The following is a 27,946-nucleotide window of genomic DNA, read 5'->3' as shown; positions in this document are numbered from 1 at the left end:
CCAATAATGAAAATGGTTGCCACTGATAAAATAGAACATGAAGGAGTAACTATTCTTCTGTCAGAGAAATTACAGTTAAAATTAGACTCTTTGGAAAAATCAATATCTAAGACTGCTGGTTTGGAAAAGACCTTATATGTATCTGTAAACTGTCGGGTAATATTACGGCGTAATTTAGATGTTGAGAAAGGTTTCGTAAATTGAGCAATGGGGAAAGTTGTTGACTTTGTTAGTTATCCAAATAGAGATGGAAGTGAATTTTTGAAGATTAAATTTGATCAGATTGAAGAGGTGAAACAGATTGCACGTTGTTCTTTTCGTTTCTTGCTTGTAAAAGATTTGAATGTTCGTAGAAAACAGTTTCCTGTTTGTTTAGCATATGCAGTGACCATTCATAAATCTCAAGGTTTAAGTGTAGACAGTGCTTTTGCACATATTGGAAGTTCTGTGTTTAAAGTTAAAGAGGGTATGGCATATGTTGCATTGTCTCGAGTAAGAACAATATCCGGATTGTATTTGATTGATTTTAATGAGCAAAAGGTTAGTGCAGATGTAAATTGTGTAAAAGAGTACAATAGGTTAAGACGACTCTATGCTCCTAGCTTAGGTGAATATCCTAATTATGAAAAACGTTTGATACGTCCAAAACGAAAATATGAAAAACATTTTAGTGAGATTGCAAAGAAGAAAATAATTGAAAAGAATGATGAGTCTGAAAAGAAAATGGAAGTGCACACGGTTGCTAATACTGTAGGATATCAGTTAGAAAATAGTTCAGGTATCAACTGCTATACTAATGTAATCATGAACATTGTGTTTTTTTTAGAAAATCTACAGCATGCAATTATGGAAAATCGAGACTAAAGATCCTGTTCTTTGTTACATTACATTTTTGAAAAGTTGAAAACTGATAAAACTAAAATCCATACTTCTTCTGGCGTGCGGGATCTTTTGGATATATGTACTGATTCTTTACAATTTACACTTAATGTACAGCAAGATGCTCAAGAATCTCTTATGCTTATGCTTGCAGTATTGGAAGATGAAGGAATACAAATTGAAAATCTGTTTGACTATGCTACAAATGGGAACATACATGTGACAGCTGTTCATTTTCATCTACCACTAAAATAGACACTGAACAATTTAGATATTTGACAATACCAGATTTCAAAACAGTGTCTTTTAATGAATTAGTGAAATCAGCTAATCAAGATATGGTTTGTACTCAGTGCAAATCGGAAATGTTGTCAACATTATTTATAGAAAGATTTGGACAATATGTCATTTTAATGCTGCAACGTTGTAGAGCAGATGGAACAAAATTGGAAAACAAAATAATTTTTTTTGAGGCAGGTCAAGTGTCAATTTCAGGAAGAACTTTTAAAACAGTGGCTATTGTTTTTCACGATGGACCTACTTCAACATCTGGACACCATACTGTGTATTTAAAATGCAATAAAGGCTGGACACTGTGTAATGATGCACATTTAGAGTTCAAATGCCGGTTACCTTATGAATTACCAAATTCATTCTACTATTTTTGATGCCAAAATTCTGAGAAGATGTCAACATGAATTAAAGAGTATATTTTGGATATTTTCACTACAAATGATTTCAGAAACATCATTCGGCCTATTGGGAAGATGACAATATGAATTTAGAAGTTTATCTTGGATATCCTTAATGCAAATGTTTTCAGAAACATCATTTGGCATATTGGAAGATGTCAATAATTACGGTTTGAGTTATTGATTCTGTTCTTTGATATTGCATTTGGAAAATTCTGCTTGAAAGAAGGTGCTCATATATTTAATCTTTGTATTATATACAGTATTATTAAGGATGTTCATTTGTGAAAATGTAAATAGAGGGTTGAGTTTGTTGTAGATATTTGGAAAATAGATATGTTTTTTTTTAACAATCTTATTGATTGTATTTTTTTGCCCACTGTCACAGGATGATCAACTTTGAAATCACTTTGTATGGTGAAATTCAATAGAATCCGAAGACAACAAAAAAGGCAAACTGAATATGTGATGTAATTGTAAAATTATATTGTTTTCTTAAAACTATAAAATTATATGTAATAACAGGATTTTTTTCTTCTCTTTTACAGACCCTACTACTAAAGTTTAAAATATTTTAAATTTACATTTAAAAAAAAGAAGTGAAAAAATGTTTTAATCAGTTTCATATCTACTTCAAAACAGGTAAGATTAAGTCACCCAAGCACTATCCATGCACTGCTACAATACCCTGTGCACTATCCATGCAGACCTCTAACCAGCTACATACTATGTATTTACACCTTCAATTATTCAGGTAGTACCCATGCAGTCCAGCAATAACACTGTCACTCCGTATGTTCTCCTGCTATCACCCATCCAGCACCATGTACTTATCCAATCACTCCACCAATACCCAAATACTTATAAATTCACCATACACTCTCTTTGCAGTACTGTAATCATCCAGTTACTAGTCATGTACTCATGCAATGGCCCAGGCACTAACACAAGCACTGCTACATTTCTCTGTGTACTATCCATGCAGACCTTTAACCAACTACACACTACTGATTCGCTTCTCTAATTACCCAGGTAGTACCCATGCAGTCTAGGAATCCCCCTGTCAGTCCCATGCACTTCTCCAATAACCCATCCAGCACTATCTATTCATCCAATCACTCCGCCAACACTTAAGCACTTATAAATTCACCATTCACTCTCTGTACAGCACAGTAATCATCCAGTCACTGCTCACATACTCATACAATGGCCCAGGAACTAACACAAGCACTGCTACAATCCTCTGTACACTATCCATGCAGACCTCTAACCAGGTACATACTACTTATTCACTCCTTCAATTACCCAGTTGGACCCATGCAGTACAGCAATCACTTTGTCACTCCTCTCGCACACCTCCAATCCCCCAAACTATTATCCATGAACTCATTCAATCACGTTCCACTACTGAAACATTTATAAAACAACCATGCAGTAGCCTTGCAGTTCAATAATCACCCACACAGTCTCCATACACTCGTACAATCTCACAGGTAATTTTTCTTTTTTTAACCAGTTGAGGTGGTTCCGTGAGAACCGTTGTTTTTTTGTTTTGTTTTTAACAATTTTGATTTTTTTTGTATTTTTAAAACTTTTGTAATTTTTTTGTGTGTTTTTGATTTTTTTTAAAACAGAAAAATGAGGAACACGAAAAAAACTTAACAAAAACCGAAGCACATAATTTTTTTTTAGCATTTATGTGCTTTCAATGCATCAGTAATAACATCAAGGCATTGTTCAGCAATGCAGAGTTGAACATTGCACTTCTTGCAACATATAGTTGCATTCAAGTATTCAGGCACGATGTGGGGCCTTGGAACAGTTGCAACTTGCTGACCAGATGTTGATGCAGCATTACGGTCTTGCTGTGCTGCAGCATTCAACTCCCTTCCGTCGTTGTTCCTTAGAAAGATGGACTGGATGTATTGTTTCCAGGTGCTTCTTCATACTAAAAGTGCCACATGAATACTTCTTCTCAGATCCTCTTGAAAACACTCTGGAGCATATAATACAGGTCATGTTTGTGGCATTGACTTTTTTATGACCCTCTGGAACTGTGAAGAAGGCCCACACAATACTCTCCTTCTTCTTCTGGTTCTGCTGCTGAAGCTGTTTCTCATCCTCCACATCAAATGGATCTACTGTAGCAAGATTAGATGCCATTCTTGCTATCAAAAAAACAAATACACACAAAAAAACTACAAATGACAGAGAAGCAAGAAATAGGTCTTCTCTCAATGGATATTAAAGATAAAGGGAAGTTCATAGGGATGGATACCCCCTCTGATAGAATAAAAATGATGTAAACCAATCAGATCCTTTCTTTTTTTCACTGACATAAAGTCGCGCACGGTGTGCGACTACGTCACGCACCCTTCGCGCACCCGTGAAATATTGCATATATGAATATAAACTATAAATAAAAGTTTCTATAATATTTTAGTAACTATATTGTCAAACCTATTTATACTAATCTCATATCCAAACTTTCTATAGTTATTTTTTCAACTTTAAAAATACACCGAAGTCGCAACATCGGCGCGATCACGGCGCGACCTCAGAAATACGTGCGGGGAGATGTTGCGCACATTTACTTTCGTCTAAATTATATTGAAAATAATACTTTAAAAATACTTTTATAAATAAATTTAGACAAACACTTAAAGGAAAACGTTTATTTATAATTAATTTAAACATGTTTCATACTTTACAAACTACACCGAAGTCGCGACCCCAGTGGGACTTTTCAAAATGGCTACTGGAATGTGCGCAACCGTCGTGTAGGGAGCGCGAAGGGTGCGCGACTTCTGTATAGTATTAAAAAAAAAAAGAATGTATATAGTTTTCCTAACTAAAAATGATTCAATTTAAAAAAAAAATTATATATATATATAGCAAGGCGTGGTGACGCCGAAACCGGTCAGGACTTGAGTTATATATATGCTGCTTCAGACGAATAAAGTCTTGTGTTTGCACAGAAGTCGGAGTGGGGCTTTATTTTTGAAGCATTGAATATGCAGGCTTCTCCGCTCCTGCAACCTTTGAGCCCACCCTGCAGAGTCGGTGGCCCCCAGTAAACGGAGGATGTTGTGTTGGATTTTACGGAGGGGGCATGACACGCTCTCGCGCACCAAACGAAGGATTGCCAGAAGTATTGGTAGCGCATCAGAGAGAAAGGGAATAGGGGAGTTTTCTCCTCTTGGAAGCTCCGCAGTGCTAACCCTTATCATGGACAGAGGCAGCATAAAAGTGCACTTGCTATGAGAAGGAATGCGTGCACATTACAATTTGGTACGTTGTTGAGACATTGTTCATAAAACGCTATTTGGGCAAAACATGAATACTAAGCAATGCCTCGTGATTACAAAGCAACGATGATGCATGCTGGGCGCTGTAGTTGATCCTATGGCCTCGTGACCACATGGTAAATATTGAACTCACCTGTGAGCAAGGCGTGGTGACGCCGAAACCGGTCAGGACTTGAGTTATATATATGCTGCTTCAGACGAATAAAGTCTTGTGTTTGCACAGAAGTCGGAGTGGGGCTTTATTTTTGAAGCATTGAATATGCAGGCTTCTCCGCTCCTGCAACCTTTGAGCCCACCCTGCAGAGTCGGTGGCCCCCAGTAAACGGAGGATGTTGTGTTGGATTTTACGGAGGGGGCATGACACGCTCTCGCGCACCAAACGAAGGATTGCCAGAAGTATTGGTAGCGCATCAGAGAGAAAGGGAATAGGGGAGTTTTCTCCTCTTGGAAGCTCCGCAGTGCTAACCCTTATCATGGACAGAGGCAGCATAAAAGTGCACTTGCTATGAGAAGGAATGCGTGCACATTACAATTTGGTACGTTGTTGAGACATTGTTCATAAAACGCTATTTGGGCAAAACATGAATACTAAGCAATGCCTCGTGATTACAAAGCAACGATGATGCATGCTGGGGGCTGTAGTTGATCCTATGGCCTCGTGACCACATGGTAAATATTGAACTCACCTGTGAGCAAGGCGTGGTGACGCCGAAACCGGTCAGGACTTGAGTTATATATATGCTGCTTCAGACGAATAAAGTCTTGTGTTTGCACAGAAGTCGGAGTGGGGCTTTATTTTTGAAGCATTGAATATGCAGGCTTCTCCGCTCCTGCAACCTTTGAGCCCACCCTGCAGAGTCGGTGGCCCCCAGTAAACGGAGGATGTTGTGTTGGATTTTACGGAGGGGGCATGACACGCTCTTGCGCACCAAACGAAGGATTGCCAGAAGTATTGGTAGCGCATCAGAGAGAAAGGGAATAGGGGAGTTTTCTCCTCTTGGAAGCTCCGCAGTGCTAACCCTTATCATGGAAAGAGGCAGCATAAAAGTGCACTTGCTATGAGAAGGAATGCGTGCACATTACAATTTGGTACGTTGTTGAGACATTGTTCATAAAACGCTATTTGGGCAAAAACATGAATACTAAGCAATGCCTCGTGATTACAAAGCAACGATGATGCATGCTGGGGGCTGTAGTTGATCCTATGGCCTCGTGACCACATGGTAAATATTGAACTCACCTGTGAGCAAGGCGTGGTGACGCCGAAACCGGTCAGGACTTGAGTTATATATATGCTGCTTCAGACGAATAAAGTCTTGTGTTTGCACAGAAGTCGGAGTGGGGCTTTATTTTTGAAGCATTGAATATGCAGGCTTCTCCGCTCCTGCAACCTTTGAGCCCACCCTGCAGAGTCGGTGGCCCCCAGTAAACGGAGGATGTTGTGTTGTATATATATAATTATATATATATATATATATATATATATGTATATATAAAAACATAGGATTGAGGTACATTAGAGTTACACATTTTCATTTAAAAAACCTTTGAAATTCACTGAAAAAAACATAGTTTTAAAATGTTATAGTTAGAAATTAGAATTTGGAAAACCATAGAAATTCACTGAAAAAACCATAGGTTTGAGTCACTATATAGTTAGAAATTAGCATTTAAAAAACCATAGAAATTCACTGAAAAAACCATAGGTTTCAGGCACGTTATCGTTAGAAATGAGCATTTAAAAAACCATAGAAATTCACTGAAAAAACCATAGGTTCCAGGACCGTTATAGTTAGTTGGACATTTCACTTGTACAAAACCATAGAAATTCCAGCGTTATAGTTAGTTCAGCTAACTATAACTCGCGTCCCCGCAATGCACTGCTGATGACATCACATATTACATCATTCATGACATGGTCAGTGACATCACTGATGACATCACTGATGACATCTCAAATGACATCACTGATGACATCACTGATGACATCATCAAGTGACTGTGTGTTTCTATAAAGTTTAAATATATTTTATATATATGTGAAGGTGTATTGAAGAATGAGTGGGTGTATAAGTGTCTGGATGAAAGATTAAGTAGGTGCGTGACTGATTGTATAAGTGAGTGATTAAATGTGTCTTACTAAATGCATGGGTTAGTGACTAAAGTGTGTGAAAGTGTGTATCACTCTGTCTCTTGTTGTGTAAGCTGCTGAATGGGTTAGTGAGTAGCTGCATTAGTGTCTATATGGGTTATTGATTGGCTGCCTGAGAAAATAACTCGTGTCATGGACATATGCAGGTAGGGATTGAATGTAGGATCTTAAAAAGAAGTCTATATACTTTGAAGTATTTTCATATAGACTTCCCATGGAGGAGACAATAGGTCTTCCAGGAGGTCTCTAGTTGTCTTTATGAACCTTCGGTAAAAGATGTGTGGAAAAAGGATATGTTACTGATGACATTAGATGAAGGGATTTTTTACCTGTAGATCATGTAAAGCTTGCAAATACAGTGCTAATGTGAAACAAATTGAGTTATCCAAAAATCTAAAACTGTTTGTCATTAATAAGCATTTGACATGTAAATCGGATTACTGTGTATATGCATTAATGTGTCCTTACCCATTTGACTAAATAATATCAAACTTCAACTTCTGACATCCTCAATCATACAATCAAGACCCCATTTCACTGTTCGGACCTGCTGTACCACAGTGTACTCCACCGACTAGTGTCAACCAAGCACAATAATAATGTGCAACAGTTAGCTACGGAAACACCCAGTCTGATGCACCTCAATGGAGGGAGTTCTATGAAAACCAAGCAACAAGTAATATAGAACATCTTCCATTGTGGAATCAAGACACCGTTCCACTGTTGGGACCTACAGTTGCTTGCACCTGGTCGAAGGGAGTACCTTTATCTCCACTCTTAGATGAAGTTCTAACATCCTCCATTGTCAGATCAACTGTTGGGACCTAGAGTTTGATGCACCTCATCGGAGGGGGTACCACAAATCATCACCACCTGTAACTTCTGACATCCTCAATCATAGAATCAAGACCCCGTTCCACTCTTCGGACCTGCTGTACCGTGGTGTACTCCACCAACTACAGTCAACCAAGGCCATTAATCATGTGCAGCAGTTAACTACGGAAGCACAAAGTCTGATGCACCTCAACAGAACGACCTCTGAAAATTCACCTGCACGTTATATCGGACATCGTCCATTGTGGGATCAAGACACCGTTCCACTGTTGGGACCTAAAGTTGGTTGCACCTGGTCAAAAAGAGTACCTTCATCTCCACTCTCAGATTCAGTTCTAACATCATCCATTGTGGGATCAAAAGACCGTTCCTCTGTTGGAACGTACAGTTCGTTGCACCTGATCAGAGGGGGTACACAAAAACCATCACACACTTGAACTTCTCACATCCTTAATCACAGAATCAAGACCCCGTTTCACTGTGCGGACCTGCTGTACCGCATTGCAATTTCAACTTCATGCATAGCAATGGCTGCTTCATTTTCCAGTATTGCTCGTCCAAGAAGATCGTGACTACATGGACCATTAGTTTTACTATCTTGAGAACTTTCATTACTAGTAATAGTATTTTTCTGTTCAACTTCATCATTCAACATTTTTTTTAAATATATAGCAAAAATTGTACATGCAACGCTACTTTTACATGTATTACAAGAATCTTCGTAACAGTCAAAGGCCCCAAATAATTCACTTTCACTACACCATGAATTAAACAGTTGCAGAAGTGCTAAGTGTTAAATAGTCAAATTCTCCCTTATCTAAACTATCACAACTAACTTTCTTGTGGTTTATGAGATTACTCTTTGCATGTTTTACTAAACAACCATAACATCCAACTACTGCATATTTTCCTTCTTTTACATTCTCTTTAACATTTCAAGCTGTAATGTTGAAGTACTTCATACAGACATAGCTGTTCCAGATGTTGACTCCTTTTCGGTTAGTACGTGCCCAACATATTAGTTTTAAGATTGTCTGTACTGTCTGCTTCATTTACTGCTAATTCTTCAATTTCTTCAAATCATTTCAAGACTCCATTTCGTTTGCAGGCAAGACCTAAACTTACCCAAATGATTCCTCGTGACTTTGAATTTAAACTTAAAGAGCACAATCAGTCTGAACATCCATACAATCCAATTTCTCGGTGGGAAAGCATTTTCAAAGTAAAGCTGTATAATTCTTTCCTAAGGCTTTTCTCTTGTGTAATTTCTTCCCACATTTCTTTCATCTCTATTTTTTCTGATTTTGTTATGTACGATGTAACGTAACATGCAACAGCAATTGAGTTATCTGCAACATACTGAATGTCCATGTTCGCATTCCACATTTTTAAAATGACTGGATTGTAATCATTGATATACTTTGACACTTTTCTTCTTTTTAACTTGTAGTTATTCTTTTGAGATATCCGAGTTAATGTGTGCCTTAAAGAAGAAAAAAAATAATTTACTCTTCCTTTACAAATGACTGGACAAAAGAAACCAAACCGACATCTGGTGTAAAATTTTCCTTTAAGGTTGTAGTTTCTTCTGCAATACTTTTAACCCCTTCGCTGCCAGGCCTTTTCCCCCTCCTGTGCCAGGCCTTTTTTTGGCTATTTGGGGTAGTGCGCGATGAGGCCCCTGTAACTTTTTGACCACATAAGGTATCCACGCCAAATTTGCGTCCTTTTCTTCCAACATCATGGGGATTCTAAAGGTACTCAGGGTTTGTGGATTCTCCTAGAGGGGTCACAGAAATGAGCCAAAATACAGCAAAATTTTGTTTTTTTTTCGGAAAAATGGGAAAAACGGGCTGCAAATGAAAGCATCTGGGTTTTTTCCTGCAACTGTTATGAAAAAAGGGTTTGTGGTTTTGAAATCACCATTTTCCCAGCTTTTCGGGGATACCAGAATTCTGTCAGAAACCCAACATTTTATACACAGTTTTTGCATTTTTCTGGGACATAGCCTATTTTTGCTATTTTTTGTACTTTTGACCTCCTTCCAGTTAATGGCAGAAATGGGTACAAAAGCAATAATGGATCCTGGAAAGCTATACATTTTCGAGAAGAAGACAAAATTCTGAATTCAGCAAGGGGTCATTTGTGTAGATCCATCAAGGTTTTTTTTATAGAAACAAACAGTTAAATATAGGATAAATTGAAAATTAGTTGAAAAAAACAGCCTTCTGTGTCAACGTTTTCACCCGTAACTTCTTCTAATTATGACAGCTCTTTGAAAGCAATATACCTTTGCATCCGCTGGACATTACTGGTTGTGGGGATATATAGGACTTCGGTATGAAAGACACCTATGTATTTCTGAAATGTGAACAAAATATAGGGTTTAGAAACAGTAGATATTTGCACATTTCTGAAATTGGGAATACTCATACTAGCATGAGAATTATCAGTCATTTTTTAGAATAACTTCTTTTTTACACAATATCTTTCATTTGGAAGGCAGAAATGCATCGAAAGTCAATAGATGATAAAAGTTCCTTTACAAATCTGAATTACCCTAAGTCTCCCGATAAAAATGGTACCTCACTTGTGTGGGTAGGCATAGTGCCCGTGACAGGAAACGGCGCAAAACGCAAGGTGGTCACAACTCAATATCGCAGTAAAAATTTACCCTTTTTTGGCAAAGTGCCTAGCTCTAGTTTTTGAACCCTAGCTCTGCGGGCACCTTGGGAAACCTAGCAAACCTATACATTTTTTAAAACTAGACACCCAGGGGAATCCAGGATGGGGTGACTTGACTGCCTCCCACCAGGGTGTGTTACCCAGAATCCCTTGCAAACCTAAAAAATTGTCACCCAAAAAAATTTCCCCCACATTTCTGTCGTGGAAAGTTCCGGAATCTGGGTGGATCCACAAATTTCCACCCACCCCGCGTTCCCCAAAGTCTTACAAGAAAAACGGCACCTCACTTGTGTGGGTCGGCCTAGTGCCCACGACAGGAAACGGCGCAAAACGCAACGTGGTCACACCTCAATTTCGCAGTGAAAAATGACCCTTTTTTGGCAAAATGTCTAGCTGTAGTTTTTGAACCCTAGCTCTGCGGGCACCTTGGGAAACCTAGCAAACCTATACATTTTTGAAAACTAGACACCCAGGGGAATCCAGGATGGGGTGACTTGACTGCCTCCCACCAGGGTCTGTTACCCAGAATCCCTTGCAAACCTAAAACATTGTCAAAAAAACCACATTTTCCCCACATTTCTGTGGTGGAAAGTTCCGGAATCTGCGTGGATCCACAAATTTCCACCCACCCCGCGTTCCCCAAAGTCTTACAAGATAAACGGTACCTCACTTGTGTGGGTCGACCTAGTGCCCGCGACAGGAAACGGCGCAAAACGCAACGTGGTCACACCTCAATTTCGCAGTGAAAAATGACCCTTTTTTGGCAAAATGTCTAGCTGTAGTTTTTGAACCCTAGCTCTGCGGGCACCTTGGGAAACCTAGCAAACCTATACATTTTTGAAAACTAGACACCCAGGGGAATCCAGGATGGGGTGACTTGACTGCCTCCCACCAGGGTCTGTTACCCAGAATCCCTTGCAAACCTAAACAATTATCCAAAAAAACACATTTTCCCCACATTTCTGTCGTGGAAAGTTCCGGAATCTGCATGGATCCACAAATTTCGACCCACCCCGTGTTCCCCAAAGTCTTACGAGAAACACGGTACCTCACTTGTGTGGGTCGGCCTAGTGCCCACGACAGCAAACGGCACAAAACGCATCGTGGTCACACCTCAATTTCGCAGTGAAAAATGACCCTTTTTTGGCAAAATGTCTAGCTGTAGTTTTTGAACCCTAGTTTTGCGGGCACCTTGGGAAACCTAGTAAACCTATACATTTTTTAAAACTAGACATCCAGGGGAATCCAGGATGGGGTGACTTGACTGCCTCCCACCAGGGTCTGTTACCCAGAATCCCTTGCAAACCTAAAAAATTGTCAAAAAAACAAATTTTCCCCACATTTCTGTCGTGGAAAGTTCCGGAATCTGCGCGGATCCACAAATTTCCACCCAAGACGCGTTCCCCAAAGTCTTACGAGAAAAGCGGTTCCTCACTTGTGTGGGTCGGCCTAGTGCCCGCGACAGGAAACAGCGCAAAACGCAACATGGTCACACCTCAATTTCGCAGTGAAAAATGACCCTTTTTTGGCAAAATGTCTAGCTGTAGTTTTTGAACCCTAGTTCTGCGGGCACCTTAGGAAACCTAGCAAACCTATACATTTTTGAAAACTAGACACCCAGGGGAATCCAGGATGGGGTGACTTGACTGCCTCCCACCAGGGTCTGTTACCCAGAATCCCTTGCAAACCTAAAAAATTATCCAAAAAAACACATTTTCCCCACATTTCTGTCGTGGAAAGTTCCGGAATCTGCGTGGATCCACAAATTTCCACCCACCCCGCATTCCCCAAAGTCTTACGAGAAAAACGGTACCTCACTTGTGTGGGTCGGCCTAGTGCCCATGACAGGAAACGGCGCAAAACCCAACGTGGTCACACCTCAATTTCGCAGTGAAAAATGACCCTTTTTTGGCAAAATGACTAGCTGTAGTTTTTGAACCCTAGCTCTGCGGGCACCTTGGGAAACCTAGCAACACTATACATGTTTGAAAACTAGACACCCGGGGAATCCAGGATGGGGTGACTTGACTGCCTCCCACCAGTGTCTGTTACCCAGAATCCCTTACAAACCTAAAAAATTGTAAAAAAAAACAAATTTTCCCCACATTTCTGTCGTGAAAAGTTCCGGAATCTGCGTGGATCCACAAATTTCCACCCACCCCACGTTCCCCAAAGTCTTACGAGAAAAACGGTACCTCACTTGTGTGGGTCTGCCTAGTGCCCGTGACAGGAAACGGCGCAAAACGCAAGGTGGTCACACCTCAATTTCGCAATGAAAAATCACCCTTTTTTGGCAAAATGACTAGCTGTAGTTTTTGAACCCTAGCTCTGCGGGCACCTTGGGAAACCTAGCACACCTATACATTTTTGAAAACTAGACACCCAGGGGAATCCAGGATGGGGTGACTTGACTGCCTCCCACCACGGTCTGTTACCCAGAATCCCTTACAAACCTAAAACATTGTCAAAAAAAACACATTTTCCCCACATTTCTGTCGTGGAAAGTTCCGGAATCTGCGTGGATCCACAAATTTCCACCCACCCCCCGTTCCCCGAAGTCTTACAAGAAAAATGGTACCTCACTTGTGTGGGTCGGCCTAGTGCCCGAGACAGGAAACGGCGCAAAACGCAATGTGGTCACACCTCAATTTCGCAGTGAAAGATGACCCTTTTTTGGCAAAATGACTAGCTGTAGTTTTTGAACCCTAGCTCTGCGGGCACCTTGGGAAACCTAGCAAACCTATACATTTTCGAAAACTAGACACCCAGGGGAATCCAGGATGGGGTGACTTGACTTCCTCCTACCAGGGTCTGTTACCCAGAATCCCTTGCAAACCTAAAACTTTGTCCAAAAAAAACACATTTTCCCCACATTTCTGTGGTGGAAAGTTCTGGAATCTGCGTGGATCCACAAATTTCCACCCACCCCGCGTTCCCCAAAGTCTTACAAGAAAAATGGTACCTCACTTGTGTGGGTTGGCCTAGTTCCCGCGTCAGGAAACGGTGCAAAACGTAGTGAGGTATCATCAAAATGGCCTATCTCAAAACCACCTGGTTTTGCAAGGGAGGTCACTTGGGTTTTTGGTCCGGTGCTCGGCGGCCATCTAGGGAAACCTACCAAACCCATACATTTCTGAAAACTAGACACCCGGAGTCTTCCAGGGAGGTATGGCTTGCGTGGATCCCCCAACGTTTCTTTTCCCAGAATCCCCTGCAAACATCAATTTTAGCGGAAAAAATCACTTTTTTCACACTTTTTTGTGTGGGAAAGTTGTGGCATCACCGGGCTCACTCAAATTTCCCACCTCCCAGCATTCCCCTGGGTCTCCCGGTAAAAATGGTGCCTCACTAGTGTGGGAGGCCCAAGTACCCGCGACAGGCAAGGGCCCAAAACTTAGTGATGCGACATCAACGGACGGACAACCTGGGGGGTCAATAGTAGAATCTCTACCAGTGTACACACAAAAATTAAAAACATATCCTGTCCTACTCTCAGACAACATATACAGCTTAATTCCATAGCGTGCCCTCTTGCTAGGGATGTACTGCCTAAAAACCAAATGGCCCTTGAACAAGACCAAAGACTCATCAATAGATATTTCTTTCCCTGGAGTATAGATCTCAGAAAATCGATCTACAAAGTGATCAAGAACGGGACGAATCTTAAAAAGACGGTCACAGTCAGGGTGATCTCGTGGCAACGCCATAGAATTATCAACAAAATGCAGCATACGTAGCAAAAGTAAATACCAATTACGTGTCATAACTGCAGGAAATATGGCAGTTGCCAACAAGGGGCTAGTAGACCAATATGAAGCCAAGGTTGGCTTCCTTACCACACCCATCAATAAAGTCAAACCCAAAAACTTCTTAATCTCTTCCAGATATGTGGGAGTCCACCGGGTAGCTCTAGACTGAGGCCTAAGTTTGTCGCTGTTGTCCCTCAAAAACAGTTCAGCATACAAATTTGTCTGCTCAACAATCTCACCCAAAAATACATCATCCATAAACAACTGAAAAAACTGTATAGGCAAAAAGTGTTCACAATCCACTGTACACCCTGCATCACCGCTAAAGGCAGACAACACCGGCTGCACCATGTTTGGATCAACCCAAAGTCCAGCACTTCCAGTAGGAAGCCTAGCAGCCTCAGACTGCAATCCAGATGCCTCTTGCACCATCGGCACAGTAGTTTCCTCCTCTAAGACAGGCACTTCATCCGCACTGAGAGTTGCTTCATCCACACCAAGAGTACCTTCATCTGCACTGAGAGTACCTTCATCATCCGATGGTTCCATGTTGAGAGAAAACTCACTGCCAGAATCTTCCCCTCCCTCCTCTCCCTCAGACGCACTGTCAGTCTCATAATCATGCTCAGAGGAAGATTCAAGAAGCATACCAACCACCTGTTGAGCAGTCATTCTACGGCTAGCCATATTGCTTACTAATAAAGGTAACTTGTCAAACAAGTCAACAACAACAAACACTTTGTAAAATAAGTAATAAACAAAAAGCACCTTTATCAAAAACTCATATATACTCCAAAACAATACCACTCGCTTGCCAGAGGCAGCTAAATTACTCACCACCACCTACTCTGTACAGATAGTATGGATCAACAATATCCCACTAAAAAAGAAAAAGAAAAGCAATTACACATAAGACTATGCAAAACACATTGCAAAAAAGAATTTTATGCTCAAACCACTAACTAAATATGCCGCCATTATGACATCACTTACAAAAAAATTCATTCAGACATTACAATATTACTCATTTGGAGTAAATACAACAAAAAAACATTTCTTACCAATACAATGCAACTACACAAAACTGCAGAACAACCACTGTCGAAACCGGAAACAGGAATCAAAAGCTTTAAACTAGAATAAAAAGGAGAAAAAAACTTGATTGTCACATATGCATATAATGCTCTAGACCATCACGTACTGCGCAAAATGTATTACTTGAACCTCCCACTTTCAAGAAGGAAAGATCGATGGCCCAATCCTTTACAAGCAACGCGGCGAGAATCTGGAACTCAGCCTCAGCTCCGGACCACCCCCTCTTCCCCCTCTTCCCAGTCCTTCAAAACTGACCTCAAAGTTCTCCTCCTGCAAAGACACTTCCAAACTTAATTCACACCCTCTCTATTGTCTGAAGGAAGTCTTTACAGTATAGGAAATTCTGTTCTCCATGCCCGTAGAAGTGCCTTCCCAGTGGGTTCCTGTGTTTTGAGTGTCTGCCATTTATTGCACTTTTATACTTCTACTTGTACTTTGTACTCTTTTTTAACTTGCACACATGTCACTTTTCCTCTTGTAACGTATTGTTTGCTACCTCTTGTATTTTGTTTGCTTTTGATACATGCACAATTACCACCATTGCCTCATGTAACGTAACGTTTGCTCTTGTTTTCAGAGTGTCTTCCATTTATTGCAGTATTTTACCTCATGTGACATCCATCGGAGAGCTGCGTGAATAATTACCTGGTAATCCCCTCAGCACAATGCAAACATGCACATACATGACACTGTTCAGGGATCTATCATCTACAGCTGACATTAAATGACCATTCATCATGGTCCCCCCATTAAAGCAGTGCACTTTGTGATCTGCATGGTACATGTTCTTTGCAGCAGGCACATTAACCCTCTATGCTACCTTTCCAGGAGTCAACCCTTCCACTACACAAAACTCCATCTCTCTCTAGGAAGAACATTAATCACCGAAGCTATCATGACAAGAGGCAGCAAGTTTTTTTCAAACCATAATGTACTTGCAAACACTACGCACCCACCCGAAATAGGTACCCAGTGAGGTCACTCCGTTCGCATCGCCCTAACCTGCTCAAGGTTCATGTGACCTCAGTGACAGTCACAGCAACTGGATCACTGTTGCTCTAGGGTGTGCTGCTTCGTAGGCCTGCCCGCAAGACTGGAGATGAACTTCAGTATGGATTGTGGTGGACAGGCCTTCAAGGTTAACCCACAATTGACACCACTAGGGTACACCTGCTTGTGCTAAGACATCAAGCCTTCTAAGGTCTACTGGGGCCTTCTACGGTCTAGCATGGGAATGTGCTCCCTCAGTACAGTGGTGTGGTGGACTGGTCATGAATGCTGAACCTGGTTCCCCAGTTCCAAATTCGACAGCTCTGGCCATAGTGCCACATCCCCACTGAACACCATACTTTCCCACTGAGAGAAACTCGCACTGCCTTCAGTTATAACCAAATTGTGCCCGCTATAAACACTTGGATCTGGCTCAATTCAAATTTTGCACTTGATAAGAGTAATATGCTGCCTAAAAAAAGCAACCACTCATAGGGAATGCAAAGCATGTGAAATGTAAGCAGAAACAACATGGTTACCTAAACGATCTCTCACTAACTATTCAGAAATCAGCGAGTGGTTTCACCTGAAAAGTTATGGACATGACTAGAGGGCCCTGAAGGGAACCGTTTCACTGTCCATTGCTTACATCCTTACAAAACGTAAGCAGTATGGTATAAAAAGACCACATCCATAAACACAGAGCCATGGTATACATTGTGTTTTCCAATCCACCCATCAACCAGGTATTGCAGTACCTCCAGGGATGGTACACTCTCCCAACCTGGAAACAACAATGTTGTTCAAAGAAAGACGAGAAAACGAAAGTAGCACTTCACTGGCAAACTCTGTAAAGTGATGCTGGTGTATTTGGATGTAAATAAAACAAATCTGGCCACTTTGCAACCCCTCTGTCTTGCTTTATTTAGTTAGGTATTTAATTCTCATATAATACATTCTATTTCTCTCCATCCTGCTGCACTTTGGATTAGAAAATTTCAAAAGAAGGGCATTTCTCGGCAGAGCGTTTTTCATTTTTGGATCCATTTCACAGGGAAGCAACTACAAACACGAGCGTTTTTCATTTTTGGATCCATTTCACAGGGAAGCAACTACAAACACACACGAACGAAGCCGAGCCTCGTGGCATGCCTTCTGCCTACATAGTGCTCCCACCCTAACCAAGCCCACCGATGCCAAAATACCCCCTCCCCAGCCTCAAAACTCACCTTCACTCTCGGACGTGCAGGAAGCAAATGGCTTCCTGCGCCTCCGAGAACAAAGGGAAACCTCCAATGACGTCAGCACGGTTCGTGCGCTGACGACATTGATGACGCGGGGGTGGGGGGCGGGGAGAGGCAGGGGAAGGTCTTCCCCTGCCTTCCCAGTAAATAAAAAATAAGATCGACCACTCACGGGGGGAGCGCCAGCGCTTCCCCCGTGGGTGGGTGTCATGACGAGCTGGACTCGTCATGGGCACAGGGCGACTGTGCTCCATGACGAGTCCAGCTCGTCATGGGCACAGAACGGGTTAACAACTGTGACTTTGGAAACGTAAAACTTGCTATCTCAAGCTTCTATCTCCTTCTTCTCTTCGTATCTCGCATGTCACATACTATTCAATGAAAGACAATACTGTTTCATCAGAATCATTTCCAAATTTAGGTTCATCCTTGAACCATAGTAGCATATGTGTATGAGGTGCACCTCTTGGTTGATACTCCTTTCTCCAAAATAAATCGGTAACCTCTCCAAGAGCTGTATTCTTTTTATTGCAAATAAAAGACATTATAGGTTGAAACCTATCATTACAATATCTGCACACATATACAGGATCCAATGAACACAGTTCACCACAAGTCTTTATTTCACCATTTTTTATATTGGAATTCGCTTCTCTCAGAAAGTCAAGCAAATCTTCCCATGCATACTCTGCACAGCTTAGTGACACAAACCATGTTCTTGTACCTACGTTCCGTAACATACACTTGAGTTCTTCATGACGACAATACCAATACTCATTTGTTCCATGTTGACATGCCATCAAATTGATTAAGTGTCCTTCTCAATTTTCATCTCTTTCTTGAAGTTTCTCCACATATTCTTTCGCAGAAAGAACTTATTGATGAACTTTAGTTTTAAGTATGTGGTCCACTGCATACGACAAAGAAGACAGATCACTTTCAAACAAAAAGGTGAAATATGTATAAAATGCACTGTCAAAATCCAGGATCTTCAGAATATAATCTGAAATTTCAAGTGGTCAAATAGAGAAAGTGGACAAGTCAAGAACTGAAGATATTTATGAACATTACACAATATGTCCTTTGCATTCAAAAGAAGTAATAGGAAGCAGTATTGAGTTATTTGAAATGAAAAAAACACAGGGAACTCCAATAAGTGTATGGAAGAAAACTTTGGAAGGTCATTATTATTTATTTTACAGCTGTTTCCCACAGGAGAAGGTGGACGGTATAATGATCCACCTGCACCGATTGCAGCTTCAGAATATCGATCAACAAGATTCATCTTCTAAACTTATTACCTGCCCACCCACATTTACAGTTTTGTAATAAATATTGTTCTCTATAAGATATAAGGTAGCTTTTTCAACTTTATTAACACCCACAAAATCTTTCCATATTTTCCGACTTTTTGTTACTACAACATTTACTAGAATGACTACTGCCTAATTTTCCTTTTTCACTCCAGCAATAGTTTCAATATTTTTCTTAAAATCCAAAGGTAAGTACACCACTCTTCCTTCAAACCTCTTTGCAAGTCTGTTGGTGACAGTTTACATGTTTTAGGCTTCATCCAAATTATAGTTTGAAAAGAATAAACACATTGATTTAGAACAGACTCATATGTATTCAATTCTGCTAGTTCCTCTGGAATAGCTACTAATTCTAAGTTATTACGTACTGCTCTAAAAGGCATTTTGTTCTCTTCTAATTTGTTATAACAATATTTACATATACGTTGATCTTTACCTAACTCAAATTGACCTTCCACCAACAAGTAAATTGTAAATTCTACCCACTTACCATTGTTCTCCTTTTCACTTTTCAAATACAAATCAATATTCCTACTTTGACTTTTATAATCAGTACATCGACAACAAACACAAACATAGTCTCGTATTTCACACAACACTACATTAAAATTTCCAATTTCTTCTTCAAACTGATAAGTGCTAATCACTTTCCCATCTCCTCCAACATCTGTAATTGTCAAATTTTCACATTCTATGAACTGCTCCACTGAACCAAAATATTGCATTTCAATATCATCACACTTTTTTTGAACAACTAATAAAGAAGCATATAAAAGACTTGTACTCAATTCACTTAAAAATAATGCAGAACTTTTTACATGGTACACTTTGCTCATAAACTTCCGCATTTCTGAATAACATACTGCTAACATCCTCAACTGATAAAAAACACTTTTACAAACTTTTCTTCAAAAACAAGCCAGAGAATGCCTATACTTCTCAGTATATTTTCTTATGTGACATAGATCTAGTCCTTGTAACAACTTAACTTTCTCTAAAATCACAATGAATAACTTCTATTTTAAATTGAAAGCACTATCCACTATACTTTCAATACTCTGTTTCTCTTTCAATTCAAAAACATTCCTTTTATATTTGAAGCATTCTTTCATTGAATTCTGAATCACTCTAGACCGAAAAAGTCTCTGACGATTTTCATGAAACTCTGTTTGTCTCCGAGTAACAGATACTATTTCTTTATCAACTTTCCTTTTCCTGGTATTTGAAATTGAACTCTGCTTCACCTTACTTGAAAAATTCCTATCTTTCCTCTTGTGTGATCCTTTTTTCATCTTGTACTTATAGTAGAGCAAAGTTTTTCTGTACTACTCACATTTTTTCCAAATACAAACTTTTGCCTTTTGCACAAATATGTATTTTTCTTCTCTTTTCTTTTTTTTGTACTTCTTCTTGGCATTTACACATTTTAATCCAAATGAAATAATTTTCTGAAAAAAAAAGTAGATTCAATTATTTTTCACATTTGTTCACTATGTTAAAATTATAACATACAATTACAAAACTTCCACTAACGACTTCCACACCCAGTGCTGCAACGTGATTGAACACAACAGAGCAGCCCTAACATGACAAGTAGTGCCATAGAACATACAGCAAGTATTTATTTAATTATTTACAAACACCTTTACAATGTATATGTAACTGCACTACCTCGTACTTTTCACCTCTCCGCCGCACCCCGCCACCCCGCACCACTCTCTCTGCAACCCACCACAGACAACTTTATAGACAGTATTTTTAATTTTTTTTAATCTAGGTACTTAAAATGATATTATCAACCAAAAAGCACACACAAAAATGACCATTATTAGCCTACAATTTTATCTACAACTTTCCAAACATAACGCTGCCCCCCTGGTTTTAAGTGCGTGGGGAGGGGTGTCTGTGGGTGTCTGAGCAACAGCACTTTATTTTAGGTGGCCTCAATACAGGTCTTTATGGGGGTCTACTTTCGGGCCTCACAAACCTCATCCCTTTTTTACGTTATTGCACTGCTGTGAGACTGTGAGAGCATGCACATTAGTCACTACTAAGAAGTACAGACATCATGCCAGGTGACTCGCATTGTAGGAGAAGGGAAATCCTTTAAAAAGACACTTTTTCTCTCAGAATTTCCCTTCTCTTTTTGCAACACAGGAGCAACATCATCATGGGGTAATTAGCAAACACACCACCAGGCGCGCATCACCCATTGCCCCGGACTCTCTCAAACAGCTTCCCGAGCACACACACACAGCCGCACCCGAGTACTTCACAGGTTTTCAAAAGATCATTTTTTGGTAAAGAAGACTCTGTTCTTTTTCACCCCTTTTTACAGCCCCTACATCCCCACCCTGCCTATTGCTGAAAAAATTAGGCTCCCCCGAAATTTCGCTCTGGTTGCGCCTCTTGAAACAACCACAAGCAAGCAACTCCAGCACAAACCTGCTCTGACCTTACACATTCTCTTGTTTTAGGGCTACGAAAACACACGCTTCTCTTGCCTCACTTAGTTCTCACACCCCCTCTTTAATATGAACATAAAAGCTTTCCAATTACTTTTATATTCCTATACTGTACTTCAAATGGAAATATAGAAATCAAGGTTCTCACCACCCCAAATTATCTCTCTGGTATACTTTCTCAAATGTAAGAAATACAGGTATTCAGTATCTGTCAGTCACAGCCACTTTTAAACAGTGTACCTATATACAACTCGACAAAATGTTATGTTTCTAAATTAACGTCTTACACTTAAAAGCTCCTTTACATTTCTTTCGCTATATGTACTTTTCTTTAAAACACCACCAGAGAAGGATGGTGAAGTATGCTCCATAAAGAGCAACTCAAAGCTTTGTTATTCTTTATAAAATAATCTGCCTGTCAATGCTTTTCGCAAACCTTTTCGACCCCTTAACAGGCTGAATGGATGAGTATAATACGTCGTATTTAGGATCGGGGGAGGACGATGCCCAAAAATAAGAACGTATAGTTGAATAAAAAGCAAGTGGATGCATGGCCAGATGCATCAATGCATATATACATAGATGGATTTATCAATGTATGAATGGAAGGATAAATGAATACAGGGACCAGTACTCACGATAGACTGGTGGACTGATAGATGCTTAGGATTAGTTATGGGACAGATGTATCTATGGATATATAGGCGTATGGCTGCATGAATGACACAGTGCTTACAATAGGCGAGTGCGCTCATAGATGCTTAAGACAAGTGCAGGAACAGATGTATATATGTATATAAGTAGGAATGTATGCATCAATTAAAAGATGGTTGGATGGCGCAGTGCTTAGGATAGATGAATGCTGGGCTTTAATTGGGCCGGGTCTGAGGACCAGCACTTATTTTCAAGGAGCCTCCAAAAGGGTCTCTATCAGGCTCCATTTTCAGCCCTCGCAAACATAGTCAATTTTATTTTCGGCCCTCGCAAACATACTCAATTATTTTATTTTTTTATTGCACTGTAGTGAGAGCATGCACATCGATGTACGCATGCTTATTTTGCTCACTACTGAGAACTGGAGACATCACGCTACGTTGCCCACGTTGTAGAAGGAAGAGAAATCCTTTGAAGAATGTTTTTTTCCAAACGTAGGATAATTGTAGAGAATTTTCTAAAGCACACAATGATACTTATCTTGATTTAGACCACGGCCCAACTTGCATAGCCCACACCCCTTTCAGAGCTTTGCCCCCCCCCCTTTTAGAGCACCCCCACTTTCTGAAACGCTCATAAGCAAAGCGTATTAATACATGCAAATTTGCGAGTAAAACATATACCATGCCATAGGGCACTTTATAAGTGCTCCCAGTGGTACTACATCACCTTTATTAGCTCGACATCTACACGTTACTATATTCTGTGTCTTAATCAGAAACATACCCACCTCCCCAACACCCACAACCACCCATACCCTTCCTTAACAGTACAAAATAAAAAAGAAACCCCCACCATTCCTAGTAGCACCACTAAACCTATACACAGGCTTAATTTTAACAGGTGTGTGCCGGAACACTTATCAAGAAAAAGTATTCAAACATGCAAATTTGCGGGAAAAACATAAACAATACCATAGCACGGTTAATAAATGGGCCCAGTGAAACTACATTACCTTTACTAACAACACATGCCCACGTTACAAATGTCCGTCTCATAACCAGCAACATACGCACATACCCACCCCCACCCATACCATGCTTAACCTTACGAAATCAAACAATGAGCCCCTGCACTCCCGTTACCGCCACTATAGCCATAGATAGACTTAATGTCAACAGGTGTCTGCCGGAACGCTCATCAGCAAAAGCTATTAAAACTTACAATTTTGCAACTCAAACATACACCATACCATAAGATGGTTTATAAATAGTCACAGTACCACTACACCACCTCAACACCCGCCCTCGCTTAACTTTATGCAATAAAAGAAGGAGCCCAAGCAAACGTAGAAGCGCCACTATAGCCATACACAGCCTTAACTTCAACAGATGTCTCCTGGAAAGCTCATCAGCAAACCGTATTAAAACATGCACATTTGCAGGTAAAACATATACCATGCCATAGGGCGCTTTATAACTGCTCCCAGTGGTACTACATCACCTTTAGTAGCTCCACATCTCCACGTTAATATATTCTGTATTTCAAACAGCAACATAACTACCTCCCCCACACCCACACCCGCCCTTGGTTAACAGTACGAAATCAAACAGAAACCCCCCATTCCTAGTAGGCCCATTTTACCTATACACAGACTTAATTTTAACATGTGTCTACTGGAACACTTATCAACAAAAACTATTCAAACATGCAAATTGGCGGGTAAAACATAAACCATCCCATAGCACTGTTTATAAATGGGCCCAGTGAAACTACATTACCTTTAGTAACTACACATGCCCACGTTACAAATATCCATCTTATAATCAGCAACATACGCACCTCCCCCACCCCCACCCATCCCTTGCTTAACCTTCTGAAATCAAACAACGAGCCCCAGCACTCCCGTTACTGCCACTATAGCCATACATAGATTTAATGTCAACTGATGTCTGCCGGAATGCTCATCAGCAAAAGCTATTAAAACCTGCAATTTTGCAACTCACACATGCACCATACCATAAGACGGTTTATAAATAGTCACAGTACCACTACACCACCTCAACACCCGCCCTTGCTTAACTTTACGCAATAAAAAAAGAGCCCCACAAACGTAGAAGCGCCACTATAGCCATACAGAGGCTTAATTTTAACAGATGTCTCCTGAAAAGCTCATCAGCAAAACGTATTAAAACATGCAAATTTGCGGGTAAAACATATACCATGCCATATGGAACTTTATAAGTGCTCCCAGTGGTACTACATCACCTTTAGTATCTCCACGTTACCATATTCTGTGTTTCAAACAGCAACATAACTACCTCCCCCACACCCACCCCCGCCCTTGCTTAACAGTACGAAATCAAACAGAAACCCCCCCATTCCTAGTAGCGCCACTATACCCATATACAACGTTAATTTTAACAAGTGTCTGCCAGAACACTTATCAGCAAAAAGTATTCAAACATGCAAATTGGCGGGTAAAACACAAACCATCCCATAGCACGGTTTATAAATGGGCCCAGTCGAACTACACCACCTTTACTAGCTAGACATCTATATGTTACGAAAGTCGTTTAAACACTCTGTAGAGTGTATAGCAGGGCATGGGGAGAGTAAACAAAGTTCTAATTCCCAAACTTTTGATATACAGTCCCTTTACTGTATCTATATTACAGATATTAAATGGAATGAATAAATTGACGAGTGTCTCAAAAGGGATAGTGAAGCTCACCATCAGTAAAACACGAACCACTTCAAGCCTACATATATCCGCCACAGCGACACAGCCTGTCAAATAGTATCACTTATAATCACATGTAGTTCTCTAATGTCAACAAAGTCATACGGAAAATATACCGCACATTTACATTTTTTTCTCTCTCACACATTTATAAAACATCTCTTCTAAAGAAGCACTCCCAAACTACTTCTATTCCATAAGAACAGACAATAATTAATACGTTTACTACCATATATTTTAGTATATCTACCTTTTTATTATTCACCAGTCAGAAACTACAAAAACTATTAACTATACCCAAATGCAAACCAGAAACCATATTCCCATTATATCTCAACTTAGGATCACATGATTCAAACTATGCGTACATATAAAAGGAACGTATCGCTTTTCCTATCTCCATCTCCTCTCCATGTAATCTCCAAACACTGTACACGGCCCCACTGTACAACAACCTATCCTGACTTACATTCAAACCTACCTCTTACTGTCAAAAATAAGACCACAACCTGCCCACATAACATTTCTGCATTTCGTTTTATCGTTTTTAACTTAATAATACATACGTCTCCTACCACCACCCCCCCACCCCACTATTTCCACAAAAAGTATCAGTTCAAAACGTGAGACATTTTCTTTATCTCCCCAAATACATTACAAACTCAAATTAACACTGTACCTCATTTTCAAAACAATCCAGTCATATAAAGATGACAAACTACACTTCTTCTCTGTGAAAAATTCCTAAAAGTATATAAAATACTTATATAACAACAGCTCAAATTTTATGCATATTTCATAACCAATATCAAACACCACACTTTACTAACACTATATTACTTTGAAATAAAAAATACTTTCAAAATTAAAAACATCACCTCAGATACTTAATCAATACTATAAAACACATAACACACCTTGTTCATTTCTAATTCACCTTTGTAATTGTTATCCAGATTTCAAATGACACACGCCTACAATTCTTTCTTTCTAACATAGTACTTGTAAACCTCCGACTTCATCAAGAATGAAACCAGGAATGGCACAATTTCTCTGTCGCTCCACACATAAATACATGTAAAGAACAAATCAGACTACTTCATTCCTTCAACGACATTCCAAAACTTACCTCCATTGGTTAATTTTTCATTTTCCTTCCGAAAAGCTACTTATTATTCTGCGCCACATACAGGTCACAAGTTCAACCTATTTTATCACCACACTTTCTGGAACCTTCTACGACACCTGCAGGTTAAAAGTTCATCATTTTTTTTTTATAGACTTTTGCAACATTTTATCGAACATTTAACAGTGCTCCTACCCTCCTATTTCCCACTTTTTTCACCCTTTTTTCCCCTTACTCGCTTCAACGGAATCACAAAATGGCAGCCAACACTTCCTCCTTCCATGAGACTCTGGACAATACCTCACATATTTTCCGTACCCAGGACTTTCACACCACTACGGGTCAGTAGTTCATCCTAGTAGGTATAAACACATGCTGACACTTCTTCCACAACTGTACTGCAGCGGCCAGGGCACATGACTTCACAGCATAAGACACACAGTGTGGGCTCACGCTTTAATCCTCGAGTCGCGCACAAGCTTACCTTAGAAACATCACACACTAGCCAATACCTCACTTAATTTTCGTAGCATAGAACTTTCACACTGGTAGGTATGAGTAGTTCACTTCGCACCCCCTCTATAGCACACCCTAAACACCCCACAAAGGTTACAGTGCTCCTACCCTCCTCTTTCCCACATTTTCCGTCCTTTTTCCCCCTTAGTCGCTTCAACGGAATCAGAAAATGACAGCCAACACTTCCTAGTTGCAAACGCTCACAGCACTCGCAGCCAATCAGCAGCAAGCTCGTGCTCATAACGCCTCAGCCAATCAGATGGCAGAATTCCCAAATATCGATATCTGTAAATTTTGATATTTCTCAAAAACTACTGAACGGATTTACACTAAATAAACAAAAGCGTGCTTTCTAGACCAAGACCCTTCTCCCTGCCAAATTTGGGGTAATTCCGTTCACCCGTTCGACCTGTAGCCTTGTCTAAAGTTTCCTATGGAAATTAACATTGAAAAAAACACGTTTTGGGACACCCCTTTTTTCTCGGCCCCCCTTGCCGAATCACCCCCAAACTTTCACCAATGGAGCTGATCTCAACAAAGAATTAGTTTGGAAAATTTCACGAAGATTCATCAATCGGCGCCAAAGTTATTGTGAATAGAATGTTGCCAACTACCTACTGGCGACCGCCAGTAGGTTATATATATATATATGCACAGCCTGAATAAATTTACTGCTGCAATCACCAATGTGTCCGTGATACTTCTGGAATTCGGGAGGTGTTTGATTAATGGATACAGGGTTTCCGGTACCCTGAACGCGGACCACCCTACTGACAGCCTCTACCCCGACCGGATTCTTGTGTGATATATATATTATCTACTGGCGGTCGCCAGTAGATAGTTATAGTTAGGACCGTGTTTCCATAGGAAATCTCAAAATTCTATTTTGAATAACTTTGGCGCCGGTTGACGAATCCTCGCGAAATTTTCAAAACTAATGGGGCGCTCCGCTCAGCTCCTACCCTGAAAGTCTCGGCGGGGATTCGTCAAGCGGGGGCCGAGAAAAAAGGGGGGTCCCAAAACGCGTTTTCCCAATGCATTTTCCCATAGGACCTTTAGTCGAAGGTACAGCCCGAACGGCTGAACAGAATTACTTGAAATTTGGCAAAGAGCTAGTCCTCAGGTCAGGGATGTGCCTTTTGCATATATGGAGTCAATCTGTTCAGTAGTTCCTGAGAAAATTGCAGTTAAAGTACATAAATATCTATAGCCGCGCACCCTAACGTGCACGAGCGTAATTCTGATTGGTGGTTACATGTCAGTCAACGTTCGAATCGGTCGAAATCAGGAAGTGTCGGCCGCCATTTTGTTTGTTTTGAGTGCGAGAGTGAAAAAGGAAGGTGGTGAACATGAAAAGGGGGCAGGGTAGAGAGTTCCTGACCCCTTAGCCTTTGTCAGGGGGTCCCTGAAGGACCCCGAAGGCAGAAAAAAACATTGAATTTTTTTTTTAAAAAAATCGTGGGGTGCGCGCACCGTGCGCGCACCCTGTGCGCACGATGAA

Source organism: Triturus cristatus, chromosome 6 (genome assembly GCF_964204655.1).
Source record: "Triturus cristatus chromosome 6, aTriCri1.1, whole genome shotgun sequence".
In the NCBI taxonomy this organism is placed as follows: domain Eukaryota; kingdom Metazoa; phylum Chordata; class Amphibia; order Caudata; family Salamandridae; genus Triturus; species Triturus cristatus.
This window is presented reverse-complemented; position numbering follows the sequence as displayed.